This window comes from Triturus cristatus, chromosome 3_2 (genome assembly GCF_964204655.1).
Source record: "Triturus cristatus chromosome 3_2, aTriCri1.1, whole genome shotgun sequence".
NCBI lineage: Eukaryota > Metazoa > Chordata > Amphibia > Caudata > Salamandridae > Triturus > Triturus cristatus.
In genome coordinates, this window is record NC_140584.1 from 1,161,796,181 (window position 1) to 1,161,818,082 (window position 21,902).

Here is a 21,902-nt window from a genome sequence, read left to right on the forward strand (position 1 = left end):
GATTGTTCCTGTCACAAGCTCTTCTAATTCTACGCGTAATTTACCCACATCAACAATTGGTGGATCTTTGTCTTTTTTCTGAAGAACTTTTTTAAGTCTTTTACTGTTATTTCTGTTGTCTGTCTCACTGGAACCCCTTTTCTTTGTGGTTCTAAAATTGGCATTCCTGAACTACTGGAATCACTGACTTCCATTAATTCACTATCTGTGTCATGCCTTATTTGTCTCAGGTCATTTTTCCCTGTTCTTTTACCTGAATCTCCTGAAGGACCAGCTGTATTACCTGGAAAATATGGAATTACCAGCCCATTTTCACCTGCTTTTTGTCCGTCAATCATAGGAATTATCGGACCTATAGTAACTGGTACTGTCACAGCTTCCATGTTCATCGTTAATTCTCTAATCTTTTCAGTCAGTTCTGTTGTCGTCTTTGCTAATTGTCTGGCATTTCTGGCATTTTCCTCTCTTAAAGAATCACTATTTCTTGATTCAGGTGTCATTTTTCCTTTCTCAACTGTATCTCTTATTGGAGAAACAACTGGTGTACTCTCTTCTGATTCTGATCTATATGGAGGTGGTCTCTTGTACATCATGTCATTTAAAACTTCATCTTCATACTCTCCATACCTCCTCCTTTCTGTCTCAGAAACTCTTTCTTCTGCAGGAGCCGAAGCTTCAACTGTTCTCATTGGATATAATCCCTCTGTCATACAAGCATCCCGCCATCTTTTCATTCTTTCCTGATGTGTCTCACTATCATGTCTCCTCCCAAACATGTACCTGTAGTACTCTCTAGATCTTTGCTTTTCTCTGTCATGAACCTCTTCTTCCCATTCCACTAAAGCCTCGAACTGTGTAGGTCTCGGCTTTGGGTCTAAGCATAACATCTTTTCCCGTAAATTTCTCAACACAGCCATATTAAATGAACCATGTTCTGGAAATGCTAGAACACCATCTTCTTTAGTATATTTAACCCAATTCTGCAACCATATACAAGTATGTAATCCATATTTCGCAACCATGAAGGATGCAGGTGTTTTCGTTGGAGGCAGTAACTCACCCTCTCTTGTCTTAACCTCTTTATCCTTACTAAACCATTTCTTAACCTTTCCAAAGAACGTCTTTTTCTTTTTCTCCTCTTGATAATACATTTTAGCTAATTCTTATTAAAACTCTCTACTTTTAAAGATTTGTAAACTTAATTCTTGTTAACGCACCAGTCCTGGAACGTCTACGTCACTAAGCAGCTCTACCAATCCTTGCGCGACTCACACTAACGCACCAATCCTAGCGCGAACCCTTCTCTGGGTCACTATCCAATCAGTGCGCGAACCTCCTGACGTCAGCAGCCGCTGCAGTCTCTGTCTCCTGTCTCTGTCACTTGTCTACCCCTCCTTTACAAAAAACTCTCAGTAGACTTCGTGTGTCAAAATTTTACAAAATCTGTTAGTCACTACATTAAAACATTTCCATTGTCTGCTTCGCTAACCACAGAATAGTAAAAAGAGTCTATTTCTCAAGAGTCAACAATTTTACATACATCTCATAACTGTTTCCTCCAGGACGTATCCAAAAGAGTTCTACAATCAATAAATGTATATGCATTCACGCACAATCATACGAGAGAAAAAAATAGTACATACACACAGAATCCCGCTTTTGAGAACAGCGCACAATCTGCCTCTACACAGAATTATAACTCACAATAACCAAGCAGCTTACCTCTGCCCAGTTCTGCAAACAAGCTCAGAGAATACCTATTACTCCTCCCGCAATAAGCTTTAACGGCAATCCTTACGGATCCCTGGGACTTAAGACCAGAGTTTCACAGAAAACCTTCACTACGATACACACTCCTTATATACCAGAAATTTCTAATAGCAACATACAATGTCACTGATTCCGAACCCAGACAATGAATGAACGCGCAACTTCTATTGTCACACGTAATTCCTTACAATTCCGTCTTTCCCGAGAGCAGCATATACACCTTTCTCTGCCCTACTACGGAACTGCTTCCAGCTTCCAAGTTCCAGAAGCACTACATTTAACTCAACATTACGACTTCAACATTTAGTATTAGTACATATACCAAAAACATCAAAATAAATCAATAATCAATAAGCTAGTTTACAAGCAATCTTATCTTATCAGATCAAGACAACCATCTAAAACCATCCTCTGCTACCAGAGAATCTGATGCAGATCAGGATGATAAAAATATACCCACTACCACAGATAGAGTAATCTTTACAGTTACACGCACATACATTCATCATACACTAGGGCCCATTTCACTTACATATGCTCCAATACTCTACCAGCAGCAAACCTGTGGGAAGAAAACTCCTAAACACCCTGCATCTGCATCTAGGCGATAGGACCAGTTTTAGTGGCTGTCCAACATAATATAAACAATCTATAAACAATAATCAATAATAATTCAATAAACGACAAGGAAAGAAACAACCAACACCATGTTCGAAAGTTATATTGCTTTATCTAAAATTAGTCAGAATGAAATCGGAATAAATCATTTCTCATAGTTACCTATTCTAACTAGTGTCAGAACGGGTCAGGACCAGTCTCTTGAAAAGTCTTTTCAGGATAAAGTCCTCAGCATCGGTCATCTGCAACGCAAGTTCACGCAGCAAGGCGACGAAAGAAAGAGTGGGGAGAGCCCTCCCTAAGCTAACATTTTATACTATAAAATACAATGGAAACCCACATGCATAAATTGTATCACCAAGTAGAACAAGAAGGATGGGATGTATCTTGACTACATCCTAAAATCTCCGCTCAAGAAAAGTCATAATTATAAAATCCTCGGAGAAAGAATCGAGTTTTGCAACAGTTCATATTCATTTCCTCCGACAAACCAGCCTTTACACAGAGTTCTCTGAGGCCCATTGTCTCCCAAGGACGAACATTTCTTTTGGAGATCCTCCAAACTTGCTGATGTCCTCCCGGAAATTTCCTTATAAGGACTGCCGACAGTTTTTCTGTTAGCTGAACAATAGACCATCTTTAATTAAAGAGACAAAATAAAGATTACTACATCATAATGATTAGACAGTGTTAACCCCACTAATACCCTTATGTGTATGCATTTATCTAGCTTCGCGACATACAGAGCATTAATTCAGACAGCGTTTTGTGCTAAAAAATAAATAGCACACAGCAACGTTTAAACATGGAAAACTTGCACGTTATTGTGAATACAAATACAGCACGTACATGCTAACCCGTGTGTAACCTTCTCTTGTGTTAGAACAAACAGATTGGTTAATTTAACTCACTTGCACAAGACAAATAATTAGTTATTAATTATTAATTATTATTATGACGCATAGACATGCCAGAGCTTCAAAAGCCCCAGAATTTTTTAACAGAAAACTCTGCTCCAGCACTTCTCAGCCTCCCTCGGATGCCAACCACCTCTGCACATAGCCTTCACCTTGTGCAGTTCGATTGGCTACAGGGACTGACCTTCCACCAGGCCCTGCAGCCAATGCATTAGGGGCAGCCGCACCCACAGTGTGCGTTCTCCACCATTGCGCTATAGAGTTCGTTGCAGGGCCAGGCCTCTGGCCAGGCCCTACTCCCAAAGCTCTATCAATGGCCAGCCTCCGGGGGGGACAGCATTCAACCACTATGCGTTGCCTCCTCTCAGTTCTTGCATCTAACTCTCCGAGGGCAGCCAAATCCCATTGTGCACAATATTTGTCCATGCACAAGGGAGGTTGTGCCTCCACCCAGACCATTCTCCCAACTATCACTGGGCTGGCAGCCCCTGCTGTGGTCTTTTATAAACACAGCAGAGCAGTGAGCCACTCTTGATACTGCATACTGTATGATGGTCCTTCATTGTGTTAGGCTTTGTAGGCGTGAGTGAGGAGCTTGAAAGTGACTCTTGTTGAATGTAAGCCATTGGAGGTGTCTGAGGTGTTGTGTGATGTGGCTGCGATAGGGGATGTTGAGGTCCAGTCTGGCGGCAGCGTTTTAGACATACTGAAGTTTATTGAGCTGTTTTTGGGTGGCGCCGGCATAGAGTGCGTCGCTGTAGTCGAGTCTGCCGGTGATGAATCCGTGGGCATCCGTCCTTCTGGATTCTGTGGGGCTCCATCTGAAAGTCTTTTGGAGGGGGGCAATTTAGACATTGAAAAGGGTGAGACTCAGAGGAGCCCTGGGGGACTCCACAGCTGATCTCTGTGGGTTCTGAGAGGAACAGTGGTAGTCTGACTTGCATGGTCTGGCCATGAGGAAGGAGTGTCCTCAGGACTCTTGAACTACGTCAATAAAGCATTCAACAAGGCTACCTCCGGGCTCTACTACTACCTCAAGAATCCGTAGCACCCTGGACTTCCGAACTTTATGTTTAATTTTGCTCTATTAAGTAACTCTTATGAATCAATGTTGTAAAGCACTCCGATACCCTCTGGTCAGGTCAGCGCTATATAAAACCCCTAAAATAAAATAAAATAAATAAAACATGGTTCGCTTCGATGAACTCAGAGTTGGGTGGTGATGGCCTTCTTATAACCTTGGCTGGGAGGGGGAGAAAAGAAATCGGTCTGAAGTTCTTGAGGTCTGTCGGGTCTGAGGATGGCTTCTTCAGCAGCTGGTTGATCACAGCGTGTTTCCAGTCGTTAGAAAAGGTGGCAGTTTTGATAGAGCAGATGATGGTGTGGCGGAGCTGAGGGGGCGATGGCAACGGCTGCACTATGGAAGATGTGTTATGAGCACGGGTCAGTCGGGGCCCCTGAGTGGAAGCTCTTCATGAACTTAAGCGTGTAATCTGTGGTGAGCGGGTCCAGAAGAGCACTGTCTGGGGTGTCGAAGGTGTCTTAGATCTGCCTGATCTTGTTTGGGAAGAAGGTGCCAAGTTTGTTGCAGAGGTCTTGGGAGGGGGGATGTCTGAGGTCTCACTGTTGGGCCTGGCAAACTCCTTGATGATGGTGAAGAGTTCTTAGCTGTTGTGTGTGTTAGTGTTGATTCTGTCTTGGATGGCCGTATTCATAGTGGTTTTGAGGGGGAAGTGGTGTGTGTTGAAAGCGGACTTGAAGGTTGTTTGAATTTCCGGAGTTTTGTTGCTCCTCCATTTCTTCTCAAGATGTCTGCAGGTGCGTCTGGATTTGAGGAGGGTGGGAGTGAATCAGCTGGCCGCCTTGGATCGTTGTTTGCATGGTCCTCACTTGAGGGGTGCCAGGGTGCCGGTGCAGTTGGAGATCCATTGGTGGAGGTTTCGTGCTGCCGTGTTGGCGTCCTAAGGCGTTGGCAGAGTAGTTGTGCTGAAGGAGTTGATGAGGAGTTCTTCGGTGGCCTTGATCCACCTGCAGCTGGTAGGGCGATTGTGGCGGTGGTGTGCGGTTGGTGTGTCAAAGGCGAGATGTACGCAGTGATGGTTTCTCCAGGAGAGTTCGGTGGTCTGGCTGTAGCTAATATTTCCGCTTGTTGAGAAGACGGGGTCGAGCGTGCGTCTGGCTGTGGGGGTCGGTGAGGTGACTAGCTGCCTGCATCCGATGTTGGTGAGGTTATCCAGGAGGGGGGCAGTGTTCTGGTCGCTAGGGTTGTCCAGGTGGAAATTGAGATCTCCGAGTAGGATGAAGTCGGTGTATGCGAGAGCCTGGGGTGCGATGAGGTCTATGATGGAGTCGATGAAGGGGCGGGTGGAATCAGGGGACCTGTAGATGAGGGTGCCACGGTGGGTGGTGTTGGGGTTGGCCCAGCTCTGGAAGTGGAGCTGTTCCATGTTTGTTGTAGGGTCATTAGAGTGCGTGGTTAGTCGGAGCATGCTTTCGTGGATAATGGTGGTGCCACCTCCTGGGAAGTCAGGGGAGTGCTTGCGGGTGAACTTGTAGACGTCCTGCATGGGGATGGCAATGTCTGGTCCTGAGCAGGGGTTGGTCCAGGTTTCTGTGAGGAAGGCGATGTCAGGAGTGGTGGTGTCAAGGAGGGCCCAGATTCCCGTGGGGTGCTTGTGGAGGGACCGCATGTTGAGGAGAATACAGTTGAGGCAGACGGGTGCACTGTTAGTCAGCTAGGCGACGAGGGGGGCTGGCGTGATGGCTGAAGGTGCATTTGCAGTTCCGGCAGGCGGATGGCCCAAGGGTCTTCGTTGGTGATGCTAGGTGTGAGTTGGCTTGTCCCACCGTGTTGAGGAAAAGGAGGGTCTTGGCGTCATAGCAGTGGGAGGTCCGAGATGCAGGGTCCTGGTGCTGGGCGCGGTCCAGGCGCAGACAGGCGCCGATGGGCTTGCCTTTAGTGCACCTTTCCTGTGCCAGCGGCGCACCAGTGCTGCGACTGCCATTAAGTAGTGCTACGAGGGGCTGGACAGCAGGGACAGCAGGGAGGTGGTAAACGCAGGAGTGGGAAAAGGACACTGGAAGAGGGCGGGGCTGCGGGGGAACGCAGCTGCAATAAGAGAGAGGGCAGCAAAAATGGGAAAACAGGAGAAAAAGCCAAAAGCAAAGAGACAAGAGGAAGCAAGCAAATGAATAAAGGCAGAGGCAGAAAAAAGGAAATAAAAATAGAGAAAGGGACAGCAACAGCGAGAAGAGGGCAGTCAAGCAGCAGAGCAGTAACGCTCTACCACTGGACCATCAGGGATGAGTAGTAGGCAGGAGCCTGCGGGTAGAGGAGGGCTTTGAACGTCTGACCCATGGGTCAGTGCCCAGTAGCAGCAGGACAGGACCGCAGCAGCAGCTACCAGACGTTGCTACGCTTTGAAAGGAGCAAGTCCACTAAGGATAGTGGACTGCACTTTCACCGAGCAGCAGCCGTCATTTAGCAGTATTGCAGGTGGGACTGGACAGCTGGGAGGCGGCAAACACAGGAGCGGGAAAAGGACACTGAAAGGGAGCGGGGCTGCGGGGGCACGCAGCTGCAATGAGGGAGAGGGCAGCAAAAACGGGAAAACAGAAGAAAAACCCAAAAGCAAAGAAACCAGAGGAAGCAAGTGAATGAATAAAGGCAGAGGCAGAAAAAAGGAAATGAAAAGAGAGAGAGCGACAGAAACAGTGAGTAGAGGTCAGTCAAGCAGCAGAGTGGTGACGCTCTACCATTGGACCATCAGGTATGAGGCTCAGAAAGGAGCCTGTGAGTGGGGAAGGCCTTGAACTTCTGGCCTCCGGTTCCGTGGCACCAGTGGCAGCAGGAGGGGATTGCAGAAGCAGCTACCAGACGACACTGCACTGTGGAAGGAGCAAGTCCACTAAGGATAGGAATCTAGTAAGTTATAGTTCGAAGTTGTCATGTCCAAGGTTTTGGCAGAAGCGTGCTTTGTATGAGAGGTGCCTCAGAACTGAATTTTAAGAGGTGCACATACAGAGCCACTGATATAACTGGTAGGGGCACCTTCAAAGGTCTATCAGAGGAAGGCGGGGCCAGCATAGGCCCCGCCGCCATTATGGGGGTCGGCCGTGCCCCCGGAACCTGTGCCCCATTCGCTGTCCCTGCCTGCGGTAGGGGAACTGCCCCGGAAGTGATTGAATCACTTCCGGGTCATGGGAGGCTCCCCAGCGCCCCGGAAGCGATCTGATCACTTCCGGGGGCGTGGGCGACCCTCGGAGACCTTAAAGCCGGGGGGAGCGCAAGAGACGATCTCTTCCTCCCCTCGGCAGCACATCCATCGTATGTGCCACATCCTCCCTCGGGAGGTCCCTTAATCTTTTTTCTTTCTGTTTTCTAGGGGTCGGCGCTGCTGTGGAATCGGAGGAAGTCTCGCCGGCGGTTCGTGGCAGCTTGAGGCTTTTTCGTGTTACAAGCAGCGGGCATCGAAAGCGAGCGGAAGGCTGGGTCCGCTTTTGGCGCCTTTTTTGAACAACGGACGGGCAGACTCCCAGTGGGGACGCGGGCAGTGCGTTTCAACGCTCTCAAGTGGGTCTCTCTGATCAGCGAGGTTAGCGCTCTAGCTCCGGTGTTCAAGTGCGCATCGAACGCGCGTTGGTGTTAACATCGTTCGCTGGCGGAGGTAAGGTGTCGGGGGCTTGGGTGGTGTGCGTGCGGCCTTCCCGGTCGACGGGTGAGTGCTCCTAGGTACGGGTGAGTGCTTCTAGGTACGGGTGTGTGTTGGCCTTCGAAGGCTGCCCGGCGCCACGCACAGGCTTCTCGCTCACCGGGCGGATCTCTAGGGAACGTGTGGATCTTTATTTCTGGGCGATGGAGGACACAACAGTAATCGGGTGCCTTCGCGGGGAGGGGGAGATTTTTGAGGCGGTGTACCAGCCCATTGGGCCTATTTGTTTTGAAACTTTTGGGTGCAAGCCTGCAGGGGGATATCAGTTAATTTGCATACTGTTTTTCATAGCTTATCCTGCTCTTCACAGCTGCTGGGGCGCGAAGTGGGTCATTAGGTCCCCTAATAGTTAGATTACACAGATGCAGCATTTTTGATCACTAATTTTGTTGTTTGCATAACAGGAAGGCGGTGACTGTATTCACAGCTTGGTAAAGGAGTATATACCGATCGCGAAAACAGCTTCAAGTGCTTACAGGTGCCTTCTCACTGGTGTGACGCGGCGGTGACGTGGAGACCTGCGCAGAGGGTGCCTGAGGACACGGTCAGTGGTCTGCATCCCGGCGCTGCTGGGAGCCAAGCGGGTTGGAGCCTATTGCCCACCTGCCTTGCTGGGCTAGCCAGTAGTGAGGCTCCGGTAGCGGGGGTGAAGTGGCCCGCGTGTTTCCTCCATCAAAAATTGGTAAAGTTGGTACAGGTAGCAGGGTAGACATGCCTCCTAAGGCTAAGCGTGGCGAGCGGCGCCCGGGTATAGCAACTGTTTTAGACGCGCTCATGAGAAAGATTGGGGAGATGGATAGTACCATGGCGCAGCTGGCAGAGAGGCTGGATGCGCAGGAAGGGCCTTCTGGGAGGTCGCGCAGGGACGCTTTGCCACCAAGGGAGGCTTTTCCCCCCTTGCTGAAGAAGAGTAGGGCAAAGAAAGGCCCGCAGGTTGTCCCTGGGTGCGGTGGGCCCCCAATTTCGCCTGTACTTCCCGCATTCCCTAATGGACCGGGGGGCGAGCCTTCTCCTGTCGATCCAGTGGTGGGGTCTGTTCCCTTGCCCCCCGCGATGCCCGTTATCCCGTCACCCGCACCGGCGCACCCTATCCCTACGCCCGCGCCAGCAGTGCCAGTGCCAGCAGTTCCGGTGCCAGCGGTGCCTGATCTTTCCTTACCTGTTCCCCCCGCACCTGCGATTCCGACCCCCACGCCAACAATGCCAGTGCTGGCGGTGCCTGTACTTTCGGTACCTCTTCCCCCCGCACCCGGGGGGGTGCCAACACTTCCTCCCGATTTTGTTTCCAGTTTAGCAGCGGTGCTTCCCTGGCTGGGGGGCATGGGTTTGAACGTGAGTGCAGCGGGTGTTGTCGGGGCGGACGCATTGGAAAGGGCGAAGGAGCTTATCGACCTAGCCAAGCCTCAGGACGTGCCAGCGGTGGGGGCCCCCAAGGAAACCCCGGGACCTTCGCAGGGTAAGCCACAGACGTTGCCACTGTTGGGCATGGGGGAGGCACGCACGTCTTACGAATCTCTCTCGCGCCACCTGTCGCAGGAGGTTAAGGAGAGAATTTGGAAAAGGACATATATCGATATTTTTTCACTCTTGATAGATGAGGTTGAGAGGGAGGAAATGAAGAGTAAAAAGGATTATATGCCTGCGCGTGAATGGGCGAATGAAATGTTGAAGTACAGGGTGGAGGAGAACATCAGGCGTGCAAGTGCATGTATGTAAAATGATGTGTGTGTACATGCTTAAAATGTTGAAATCTGACTCAGAATGTACATGTATTAACACACACTCGCATACAAAGTCAAATTTACACATTCTATTCAAACAACACTGCTTTGTAGTGAAAGGTTGCTGGATGAATTAATGTGTGTGGCACAATCATCACAGCTGGTTGTTGAGCCAAAGGGAGGGATACCACAGACAGAGCTGGGGCACAGGCCCCCTTATGCCTCCTCCGTGGACCCAACACCAGTACATTGTATTACATTTGTACCCACAGCTCACCTGGGGCAATGCTCGTTCAGGGGATGAAGAGGCGAACATCCCTCTACCAGGCAGCATGTTGTTGGATGGTACACTCAGCACATGATTGGGTGTCCTCAGTGGCGTCCCGGCACTTGCTGTCACCCGGAAGGATGCTCGGGAGCTGACTGGAGCGTTGAGCATAATGTGTGGCGACTGGACTGGAGATTCAGCACTGGGCGAAGGATGTCACACGTTGGCTTCTTTGTGTCTCATCACTGAGATGCAATTGAAATTCTGCTACACAACGAGCACAGGACGAAGAAAAACTGTTACAAAGTGCAATTTTTCTCTTTCTAGATATTGATACAAGCAACTATACCATGTACATTATACATATGAGCATATTTGCGTATGCTATCAAACGTGAGTTCTCCTGGTGAGCTGTCACAGTCACAATTTCTCAGGTGTACACCTGCAATATGATTTATTTTTGTGACTCAGAACTTTAGTTACTACTGTGGCAATAAGGGTTACATAGTTAGTGTCTGAAGAGTCTTGAAGAGTGTCTGAAGTTGAAAAAGTTTACGCCTGCTCGCTTTGTGAAGATTTTTTTAACATTGCCAACTCCAGGACAAAACAGCTGGAAAAATACCTTGTTCAGGGAGAAAAGTCCCACAAAGCCTGCATTTGGCAATATAGTTTTGTCATTTTGGCCATGATACTTGCCCCACTATTCTGCTATTGGGTATGGATACTTACTACACCATTCTCATATTGTGTATGGATACCTAACGCACCATTCTCCTATTGGATATGGATTCTTACCACACCATTCTCCTATTGGATATATGGATACTTACCACACTATTCTCCTATTGGATATGGATTCTTACCACACCATTCTCCTATTGGATACATGGATACTTACCACACTATTCTCCTATTGGATATGGATTCTTACCACACTATTCTCCTATTGGATACGTATTCATACCACACTATTCTCCTATTGGATTTATGGATACTTACCACACTATTCTCCCATTGGATAGGGATTCTTACCACACCATTCTCCTATTGGATATATGGATACTTGCCACACTATTCTCCTATTGGATATGGATTCTTACCACACCATTCTCCTATTGGATACATGGATACTTACCACACTATTCTCCTATTGGATATGGATTCTTACCACACTATTCTCCTATTGGATATGGATTCTTACCACACCATTCTCCTATTGGATTTATGGATACTTACCACACTATTCTCCCATTGGATAGGGATACTTACCACATCATTCTCCTATTGGATACGGATATTGACCAATCTGAAGCTCTACCGACATTAAAATTATGTCAAATAAATGTGGAACAATACTAATTTCAATTTTTTTTTTCAATAAGCGAAAATATAACTATAGATAGATCAAACTTAGAGGGAAAAAATGAATAAGGATAAACGGAGATAATTGTGTGAAACATAAATAAAATAAAATCGAGAGGCCTAGTAAATAAGATAATGACTGAGCTCCTCGGCCTGTCGGGGGAGTATATTTGTTTTTATTGAAGAGTGGGTCGTTCTTTCTTACTTAGGGCAGCGATAAGGCAGAGATGGACTCGGTACAGTGAAGGTTGAATGTTAACAATGGAGCCTTAATCCCTCTACAAGTGCAAGCGTGCAGGTGCCCTTACCTGTAAAACCGGCCTCTCTGTAAGTCAAGGCCCGTTGTCATGGGGCCCTTGACCTCCCTGCCACTCTTCAAGCATGAGTGCTGCTGTCAGGAGATTTGAAGAACGAGTCCTTAAACACTCCCAGGCAGCAGGCTTCTGACAAGCCAGCGGGGCTGGGGCAGTGGCAGCAGTACGTCAGGCAGCGCCTGACATGCAGAGTCACGTGTGGGCAACCCCTCTCTGGCAGTGGGCATGTTATCACAACAGACCAGTTTATCTCACGGTTATGGGGCCTGTATGAGGGTAGCAGGCATATATTACATGCAGGCCTGGTTATCTCTCAGGCATGGGGCCTGCACACGGGGGCAGAGAAGGCATGTTTCCACGCAGGCCTGTTTACCTCTCAGTTATTGGGCCTGCACACGGGGGCAGAGCAGGCATATCTTCAGTGCAGGCCTGTTTACCTCTCAGGCATGTGGTCTGCACATGGGCACAGAGCAGGCGTGTCTTCCATACAGGCCTGTTTACCTCTTAGGCATGTGTCCTGCACACGGGGTCAGAGCAGGCATATCTTCAGTGCAGGCCTGTTTACCTCTCAGGCATGTGGTCTGCACATGGGCACAGAGCAGGCGTGTCTTCCATACAGGCCTGTTTACCTCTTAGGCATGTGTCCTGCACACGGGGTCAGAACAGGCATATTTTCAAAGCAGGCCTGTTTACCTCTCAGGCATGTGGTCTGCACATGGGCACAGAGCAGGCGTGTCTTCCATGCAGGCCTGTTTACCTCTCAGGCATGGGACCTGCACACGTGGGCAGAGCAGGCATATCTTCAATGCAAGCCTGTTTACCTCTCAGGCATGTAACCTGCTTATGGGAAGCAGACATGCGTTCCTTACAAGCCTGTTTACCTCTCAGCCTGAGGTATGTGGCCTATGCATGGGTGCAGCACAGCCATGTCTTCCATACCCGTTGGTTTACCTCTTAGCCTGAGATATGTGGCCTGTACCTGGGTGCTGCACAGGCATGTCTTCCATACAGGTTTGATTACCTCTCAGCCTGATGTATGTGGCCTGTATATGGGTGCAGCACAGCCATGTCTTCCATACCCGTTTGTTTACCTCTCAGCCTGAGGTATGTTGCCTGTACATGGGTGCAGAAAAGGCATGTATCTTCCATACATGTTTGGTTACCTCTCAGCCTGAGGTATGTGGCCTGTACATGGGTGCAGCACAGGCATGCCTTACATACACGTTTGTTTACCTCTCAGCCTGAGGTATGTGGCCTGTACATGGGTGCAGCACAGCCATGTCTTACATACACGTTTGTTTACCTCTCAGCCTGAGGTATGTGGCCTGTACATGGGTGCAGCACAGCCATGTCTTCCATACAGTTTTATTTACCTCTCAGGTAGGTGGCCTCAATATAGGGACCTCACACGCCTTCTTTATAGGTCTGTTTACCTTCCAGGTATGTGTCCTACACATTGGGAGAAGGCACGCATTCCATATAGGCAGGTTACCTCTCAAGCATGTGCCTGTTTATGACGTGGCCTGCACGCGGGGGCAGAACAGGCATGTCTTCCATGCAGGCCTGTTTACCTCTCAGGCATGTGGCCTGCACCCGGCGGCAAAACAGGCATGTCTTCCATGCAGGCCTGTTTACCTCTCAGGCATGTGGCCTGCACACGGGGGAAGAACATGCATATCTTCCATGCAGGCCTGCTTACCTTTCAGGCCTGTGGCCTGCTCACGGGGGCAGAACATGCATGTTTCAATGCAGGCCTATTTACTTCTCAGGCATGTGGTCTGCACATTGGCGCAGAGCAGGCATGTCTTCCATGCAGGCTTGTTTACCTCTCAGGGATGGAGCCTGCACACATGTCTTCCATGCAGGCCTGTTTACCTCTCAGCCTGAGGTATGTGGCTGTTCATGGGTGCAGTGCAGACATGTCTTCCATGCAGGTTTGTTTACCTCTCTGGTAGGTGGCCAGGCACCTTTTCTATGCAGGCTTGTACACCTCTCAGGTATTTTACCTGTATATGATCACGCGCTGAGCAGGCATGTCTTCCGTGCAGGCCTGCTTGCCTCACAGGTGTGTGGCCTGCACACGGGGGCAGAACAGGCATGTCGTCCATGCAGGCCTGTTTACCTCTCAGGCATGGGGCCTGCTCACGGGGGCAGAGCAGGCATATCTTCAATGCAGGCCTGTTTACCTCTCAGGCATGAATCAATCAAATCAATCAGTCAGGTGTTTGTTAAGCGCGACTACTCACTCGTAAGGGTCTCAAGGTGCTGGGGGTGAGAGGGGTCGCAGGTTCCAGTCCATCAAGGAGGGGGTCTGTCGAAAGAGCCAGGTTTTGATGTTTCTTGCGAAGATGGGGAGCGATGTTGTCTGTCTGAGGTGGAGGGAAAGGTCATTCCAGGCTCTGGCCACGCGAAGGAGAAGGAGCGGCCCCCCGATCTGGTCTTTCTGGTGCAGGGGACCACAGCGTAGGAGAGCTGGGCTGATAGTAGGGTCCTTTGGGGTGCGTGGAATTTGAGTCGGCTGTTCAGGTATGTTGGTCCAGTGTCATGGAGGGCCTTGTGAGCATGGGTTAGCATCTTGAAGGTGACTCTAGCTTCGATGGGGAGCCAGTGGAGTGTGCGCAGGTGCTGGGAGATGGGGCAGTGTCTTGGCAGGTTGAGGACCAGTCTTGCGGCGGCGTTTTGGATGTTCTGTAGCTTGCGGGTGAGGTTTTTGTTTATTCCGGCATAGAGTGCGTTGCCGTAGTCGAGCCTGCTGCTGACCAGGGCGTGAGTGACGGTCTTTCTGTGTTCGAGGGGGATCCATTTGAAGGTCTTACGTAGAAGGCAGAGGTTGTGGAAGCAGGAGGACGAGACAGAGTTGATCTGGCGTGCCCATGTGCAGACCTGTGGTCTGCACATGGGCACAGAGCAGGCATGTCTTCCATGCAGGTTTGTTTACCTCTCAGGTAGGTGGCCAGGCACCTTTTCTATGCAGGCTTGTGCGCCTCTCAGGTATGTGACCTGTATATGATCACGTGCTGAGCAGGCATGTCTTCCGTGCAGGCCTGCTCGCCTCACAGGTGTGTGGCCTGCACACGGGGTAAGAGCAGGCATGTCTTCCGTGCAGGCCTGTTTACCTCTCAGGCATGGGGCCTGCACACGGGGGCAGCGCAGGCATGTCTTCCGTGCAGGCCTGCTCGCCTCTTAGGTGGGTGGCCTGCACACGGGGGCAGAGCAGGTTTGCCTTCTGTGCATGCCTGCTCGCCTCTCAGGTATGCGGCCTGTATGTGCCTGTGCACCGCACACAGCCTCTGATCCAAGGTGTGGCTCCCCTCTGCCTTGACATATCAACAAAGGGAGGGGGGTGGGGGGGCGGGAGGATCACACTGACGTCTGACCAGGAACAACGAGCTACCTTCGCACTCAAGCAGGAGCAGCCCGGGCTGCAGGCAGCGCTTACTTCCTCCTTTCGGTTTCCAGTGGCTGGAGCTCCCGGGAGCAGCAGTCGGTTCGCTCGGAGCAGGCATGCCCCTCTCGGATCCTCCATAGCCTCGGTAGGAAATGCCATTTACTTGAAGGTTGTGGGGCTCTGTTGAAGGGGGGCATGTTGGCGCGAGAGACTACGAGTTCCTTAGAAAGCTACCCTGGTGTCCACCTTGGCTCTCTCATACATCATGTCTTGTCAGTGGGTTATGATGAGTAAGGCTCCCGGTTTTTTTTTTTGTTTTTTACATTTCCGCCTGTATTTATCCTTTTTTGTTTGGGGTTTTTGTAATAAATGAAGTTGAAACTAGTATTTTTCCACATTTATGTAACCAATAAATGTGCATTCATGCTTAAACCCCTTATAGGTTCCAGTGATAGGAAAACCCACAGATGATAAATCAATGCACGTCTAAGAAAACATGATCATATTAGTATCAAGGTTGTGCTCATCTACTGCTGTTAAAGCCTCTTTACTAAAATTCCATTTTTTTTAACCCCTTACCTGTCAATCAGCAGTGCTATTGGCCTGGTGGTCATGACTGGCAGCATGTAGAATCTCTTCCAAAAAAAGCAAATTTCCGTTTTTATCCACATTTAAAAATAAATACAGACAGGAATATACATGTTTGTCTGTATTTATCTGTAAAAAGCAGTAAAAACGGAAAACAGGGAGCCTTAGTTATGAGGCACCACGCTGCCACCTGACCAGCCTCAGGGCGCTATAGAGAGGAAAACTGCCATGGCTGAGTTGCAGAGCTCAGTTACCGGGACACAGTCAGCTCTGGCTGTGCTAGCCGAAGGCTGTGTGGTGATTTATAGAGAGGCCTCGCACTGACAGGGGACATGGCTCTTTTTGCCGTGGTACCATGTTTGTAAATCGCATTGCTATGGTTTGTTATGTAATGTTAAGAGATGCTGCTCTGTTTCATGTTGTATGTTATGTCATGTTCTTTGTCATGTCTAGCTATGAGGTCATACTGATCACTATGTTCTGCCGTTATGTAGTTGCACTAAGCCACGTCATGTAATATCCTTCAGGGCTCACATGTGAGATGCTAGGCTGTGATTGGATATTCCACGCCATGTTACATAGCGTTATGCTGCTCTAGGGTATGCTGTGCTATGTCATTGGTTGCCATTTTAAGTTCTGAGAAATGCTATGCAGTTACATTGTATTACAACATGACGTGGTATGTTTTACATGTTTATGTTATTTAATACTGTTCTGTTTACTGTGAGTCTAAGGTGAGCCGTGCAGCGCCCTGCTGCCACCTGTGTGGCATCGAAGCGCTCAGCCTGGGCGTAGAACGCAAGCATGCATGCTTGGAAATGTGTGCAGATGCAGTGTGGCCTCTCATGGGAGAGCTTGGTGCCAAGTGTGAGGTTACAATCTGTGGTTATTCAATCAAACAAGCATGCAGTTTCCTAACAGGCAGTAAATTCTCTATTTCTGTAAGGGGGGCTGAATTAAGTAAAGATTCCACCGGTGGACGCCCTTACACATACTATCATCCTGGCCGAGGGAGGTGTTGTTTTAAAAAAATATATATATTTCTTTATTGATTTTTTAGTAAACATACAAACATCACAAAAAGAAAACAATATCTGAGAAAAGAAAGTTTCAAGGGAGGAATCTATGGCAAACATAAACTTACAATCTGCATGTGCATTCCTGTAAAATGCAGAGAAATAAGAATGATAAACATGTACAGAGGTGAACAGTGCTAGTGAGGAGGAGATGAAGAACAAAAAAACGACCAATTACTGGCGAGTACTCAACACCCACTCAGGAAGGGCAAGTATTCAGAAAACAATACTCGCTCGAGGATGGGGGGGGGGCTGTTGCAATGGGGACTCCTGCCTAACATACTATTACTGGTACTATGTGTCTTATATGTATGGTGAGAAATGTGCATTTAAGATCTGAGCGTGTCACCGGCGTGGACGGCATCCCATCATCAGGGGAGTGAGTCAATAGGTAGCAAAGCAGCAGTTGCCATACATTTTAGGCCTGGGAGCGGGAGGCTGTAATGTGGCGGAAGTGTCGCTCATAGTGTCGCGGCACACTAGATCTCGGATCCATCCCCTGACTGTTGGGGCTGATGGGGCACCCCAGTGCAAAGATACCTGGCGCTTCGCAAACAAAAGTGCAATTGCAGCAGAACGTCCGACTCCAGTAGGGAGTGATTTAACGTATCCCAACAGCGTCGTAAGCGGAGATGGAACTAGTTCCAGTTCGACAATTTGTGATAAAGTATGGAACACTTCTTCCCAAAGAGTGATTATTTTAAACTAGTCTGGTTAGCTCACAGCATAAGTACCATGTCTTGTCAGGTATTGGGCTGCCCAGGTCTCTTTCCCATGCCGCCCCTGACCCCCTTTCCACCACTGGTTCCAGTGGGAGAGCTGCATCATGATATAGCCGCAAGACTGGATGAGAACTATGCAGAGTTGTGATGACTAGTGACAATAATGCGGAAACCAAAGGAAATGATGGACGGAGTGTTGAACATTGCAAGCACTCACCCCCAGTCAACTGATCTGGGTTTAATCCATCACCGTTCTTTAGCCCACTCTGCCACCCCAGTTCAGACATGGCCATATGCAAATCAGTCTGACCCTGTGCCTCATGGGAACAGTCCAGCCCGAACTGCCAAGCCATGTCTTCCCTGGACCGGAAACAAGCTTCCTAGGACCGGTTTCTGGCATTTCAGCCGTCTTCAGCCAGGCTTGCTTGAATCCAGTGGCAAAGTGAGCAAGGGACTCACGTCTGAGCATACCCTGCCAACTTATGGCGAACAAAGAAAAAACCAAAGGAAATGATGGACGGAGTGTTGAACATTGCAAGCACTCACCCCCAGTCAACTGATCTGGGTTTAATCCATCACCGTTCTTTAGCCCACTCTGCCACCCCAGTTCAGACATGGCCATATGCAAATCAGTCTGACCCTGTGCTCAGACGTGAGTCCCTTGCTCACTTTGCCACTGGATTCAAGCAAGCCTGGCTGAAGACGGCTGAAATGCCAGAAACCGGTCCTAGGAAGCTTGTTTCCGGTCCAGGGAAGACATGGCTTGGCAGTTCGGGCTGGACTGTTCCCATGAGGCACAGGGTCAGACTGATTTGCATATGGCCATGTCTGAACTGGGGTGGCAGAGTGGGCTAAAGAACAGTGATGGATTAAACCCAGATCAGTTGACTGGGGGTGAGTGTTTGCAATGTTCAACACTCCGTCCATCATTTCCTTTGGTTTTTGCTTTGTTCGCCATAAGTTGGCAGGGTATGCTCAGACGTGAGTCCCTTGCTCACTTTGCCACTGGATTCAAGCAAGCCTGGCTGAAGACGGCTGAAATGCCAGAAACCGGTCCTAGGAAGCTTGTTTCCGGTCCAGGGAAGACATGGCTTGGCAGTTCGGGCTGGACTGTTCCCATGAGGCACAGGGTCAGACTGATTTGCATATGGCCATGTCTGAACTGGGGTGGCAGAGTGGGCTAAAGAACAGTGATGGATTAAACCCAGATCAGTTGACTGGGGGTGAGTGTTTGCAATGTTCAACACTCCGTCCATCATTTCCTTTGGTTTTTGCTTTGTTCGCCATAAATTGGCAGGGTTTGCTCAGACGTGAGTCCCTTGCTCACTTTGCCACTGGATTCAAGCAAGCCTGGCTGAAGACGGCTGAAATGCCAGAAACCGGTGCTAGGAAGCTTGTTTCCGGTCCAGGGAAGACATGGCTTGGCAGTTCGGGCTGGACTGTTCCCATGAGGCACAGGGTCAGACTGATTTGCATATGGCCATGTCTGAACTGGGGTGGCAGAGTGGGCTAAAGAACAGTGATGGATTAAACCCAGATCAGTTGACTGGGGGTGAGTGTTTGCAATGTTCAACACTCCGTCCATCATTTCCTTTGGTTTTTGCTTTGTTCGCCATAAGTTGGCAGGGTATGCTCAGACGTGAGTCCCTTGCTCACTTTGCCACTGGATTCAAGCAAGCCTGGCTGAAGACGGCTGAAATGCCAGAAACCGGTCCTAGGAAGCTTGTTTCCGGTCCAGGGAAGACATGGCTTGGCAGTTCGGGCTGGACTGTTCCCATGAGGCACAGGGTCAGACTGATTTGCATATGGCCATGTCTGAACTGGGGTGGCAGAGTGGGCTAAAGAACAGTGATGGATTAAACCCAGATCAGTTGACTGGGGGTGAGTGTTTGCAATGTTCAACACTCCGTCCATCATTTCCTTTGGTTTTTGCCTAGTGACAATAATGGACATTTGGAAGGCTCCGACGGGGCAGTCGGAATCGTGGCACGGACTGTATTGTAAAGTCTATGCAGAATGGACTGTCCATGTATGACACACTGTTCCCTTCCGCTAGCGATGTGACAGATCGCATATCGGTGTTTGCAAATAGATCGCCCAGCCGAAGTAATCGACCGGATAAGGTGTGTTTAGTGAGAGCCTCTGTGGTTATAGGTAGCCAGGGATAGTCATTATGAGGGATTTTTGAGGAATATCAGTGATTATAACCTAGATACCGTTGGAGTCTAGTCCAGGCCCAGCACGTATTTGGGAGCGTTTGTATTTCGGTAGCAAAGTGGGTACGGGTGGGTCTGCGCCCATTCCGGCTTCAGGAATTGCAGGCGTGCATCATAATGAAACCAGTGGTGTGCAAAGTGTGCCTGCGCCAGTAAATAATAGAGGTAAAAATTATTGGGAACTCCAATCCCTCCGCGTTCATATGGCAAGGTCGAGGTTTGCCAATTAACTCTGAGCTGCTTGCCAGCCCACACCAAGCGCGTTAGCATGCCTCGCTGAGTGTCAAACAAAGGCATTAGTCAAAACTATCGGAATGTTGAGGAATAAGTATAAAAAACGGGGCAGCACCACCATCTTTATGATTGATAATCTGCCTGCAATGGATATTGGAAATTTAATCCATTGATGCACTTGGGATGCTAATCTGTCAATTGCGGGACCGTAGTTCAGGCGAATAACCACAGAACTGTGACGATGGAGGTAGATGCCAAGATATCTGGGTGGAATAGAGCATTATTTTAGGGGAATTCTAGGGGACAAACTCCAGTGGCGTCCACCAAGGGAAAGATTTCGGACTTATTCCAATTAACCGCACGACCACAGAGCGCTCCAGAATGGACTACCTTGCGGTGTATGGGTGATAGATTGATCTCTGACAAATAGCCTTACATCATCCGCGTAAAGGGATGCTAAGAGAGAGGGCCTCGGTGGAACCACAGGCCCCTCATTAAGTGACCCTCTACGAAATATAGAACAAGGGGGTTCATAGCGATTATAAATAGAAGGGGTTACAGAGGACAGTCCTGCCTGTGCCGCAAGTTAATATAAATTGGTCAGTTAAGATGCCATTGATTTTCAAGTGAGCCAGTGGGTGGTATAGAGAAGGCAGAGAAGCTCTCAGAAACCTTTGGGAAATAAGAGTTTACTCAATTTAGCAAATAGGAAAGGCCATTCTAGCGAGTCAACTGCTTTTTCGGCTACGAGTAAAACTGCTGGTGCAGGGAGCTCTGGGTTGATCTGATCAAGGAAAGTGTATATAGTCCTCAAATTAATTGATGTAGAAAGATTTGGGATAAACTCTGATTGCAATGGAGAAATTATTTTATCCATAAGTAGGTAAGGCGAGTGAGAAGAACCTTCGCTAGGGGAAGTGAGAAATTGCTGATGTCCTGTATCTAACCAGACCATGGCAACCTCCACCAGGTAGTTTGCAACAGCAGCTACGTAAGTAGCACATTAGGTTGTATACAGCTGAGTATAATAGTAAATAAAAATGCCAACTATATTGTCACTCCTGGTGACAGTGGAGTCATCATCAAGTTGAAGGCGCGTGATTAATGAAGCCTGATACAAGGGGTGTAGCATTTCAGCCAGTGTTCGGCCTGGCCTCCCCCCCTCACCATAGACCTGAGCACGTGCGTATTTACCAAGATAGTTGATTTCCCGGGTTGCCAGGTCTTGGAATTCCTGCATTAGGGAGACACATTGACGGAACAATGAAGGGAAATCACCTGTAAGTGCTTGTATGTCAAGGGCCTTCGGTGTATGTTCAACAGTCGCCACCTCTCTACGTATAGAGCGCAGCACTCCAGAGTGTTTGGCTATGCACACCCCTCTCAAGTATGCTTTAAAAGCGTCTCAAAGTGTTGAGTATGGCTTTACAGTTCCTGTGTTGAGTTGAAAATATTGAATTATTACATCCCGTACTTCGTATTGGAAAATGTCATCGAGCGGGGCATTGGTGAAGAAGCGGCAGGGTGCATGAGGCAGTGTGGCCTTGGGAAGCTGGAGAGTGAGCAGTACCGGTTATTGGTTTGACAGGGTCCCGAAGAGGTGTTCGATGTCAGTAAGTCCTGGTGTTAGGGTTGGGTTGAGATGCCAATGATGAATACGAGACCAGGATCCATGTGGAGTGGAGCAAAAAGTGTAACTCCTGGCAGACAAGTGTTCGGAATGCCGGGCATCCGTAAGGAGAGAGGATTGAATAGGATTAGAAAATGCCTGGAGGAAGTGAGGTTTGGTAATAAGTCCCGTACCAGTCGAATCCACAGAGGGGGCCATAGTGAGATTGAAATCACCCCCCCATAAGCATTGTATGCACTTGCATTCGAGAAAGATGTGTGGAAATGTCAGCAAATAACTCTGGGGCATCCACGTTGGGGGCGTAGATGTTAGCCAATAGGAGGGGCATGTTAGAGATAACGACCCTCAGGATCTGCTATTATTTCC

The 21,902-nt window shown here is 48.9% G+C and overlaps 1 protein-coding gene across 3 annotated transcripts in view; it reads left to right on the top strand.

Moving 5' to 3' along the window:
* LOC146859332 (uncharacterized) overlaps positions 1–21,902 on the top strand; it is a 497,958-nt gene that overhangs the window by 265,356 nt on the left and 210,700 nt on the right. For 2 of the 3 annotated variants that reach the window (XM_085650007.1, XM_085650010.1), the window contains exon 1: positions 15,081–15,215. The exons of the other annotated variant lie outside the window; for it this stretch is intronic. The gene's annotated coding sequence lies outside the window, so the exon portion shown is untranslated. Of the gene's footprint in view, positions 1–15,080; positions 15,216–21,902 lie in introns of those variants that run through there. 3 annotated transcript variants of the gene reach the window in all.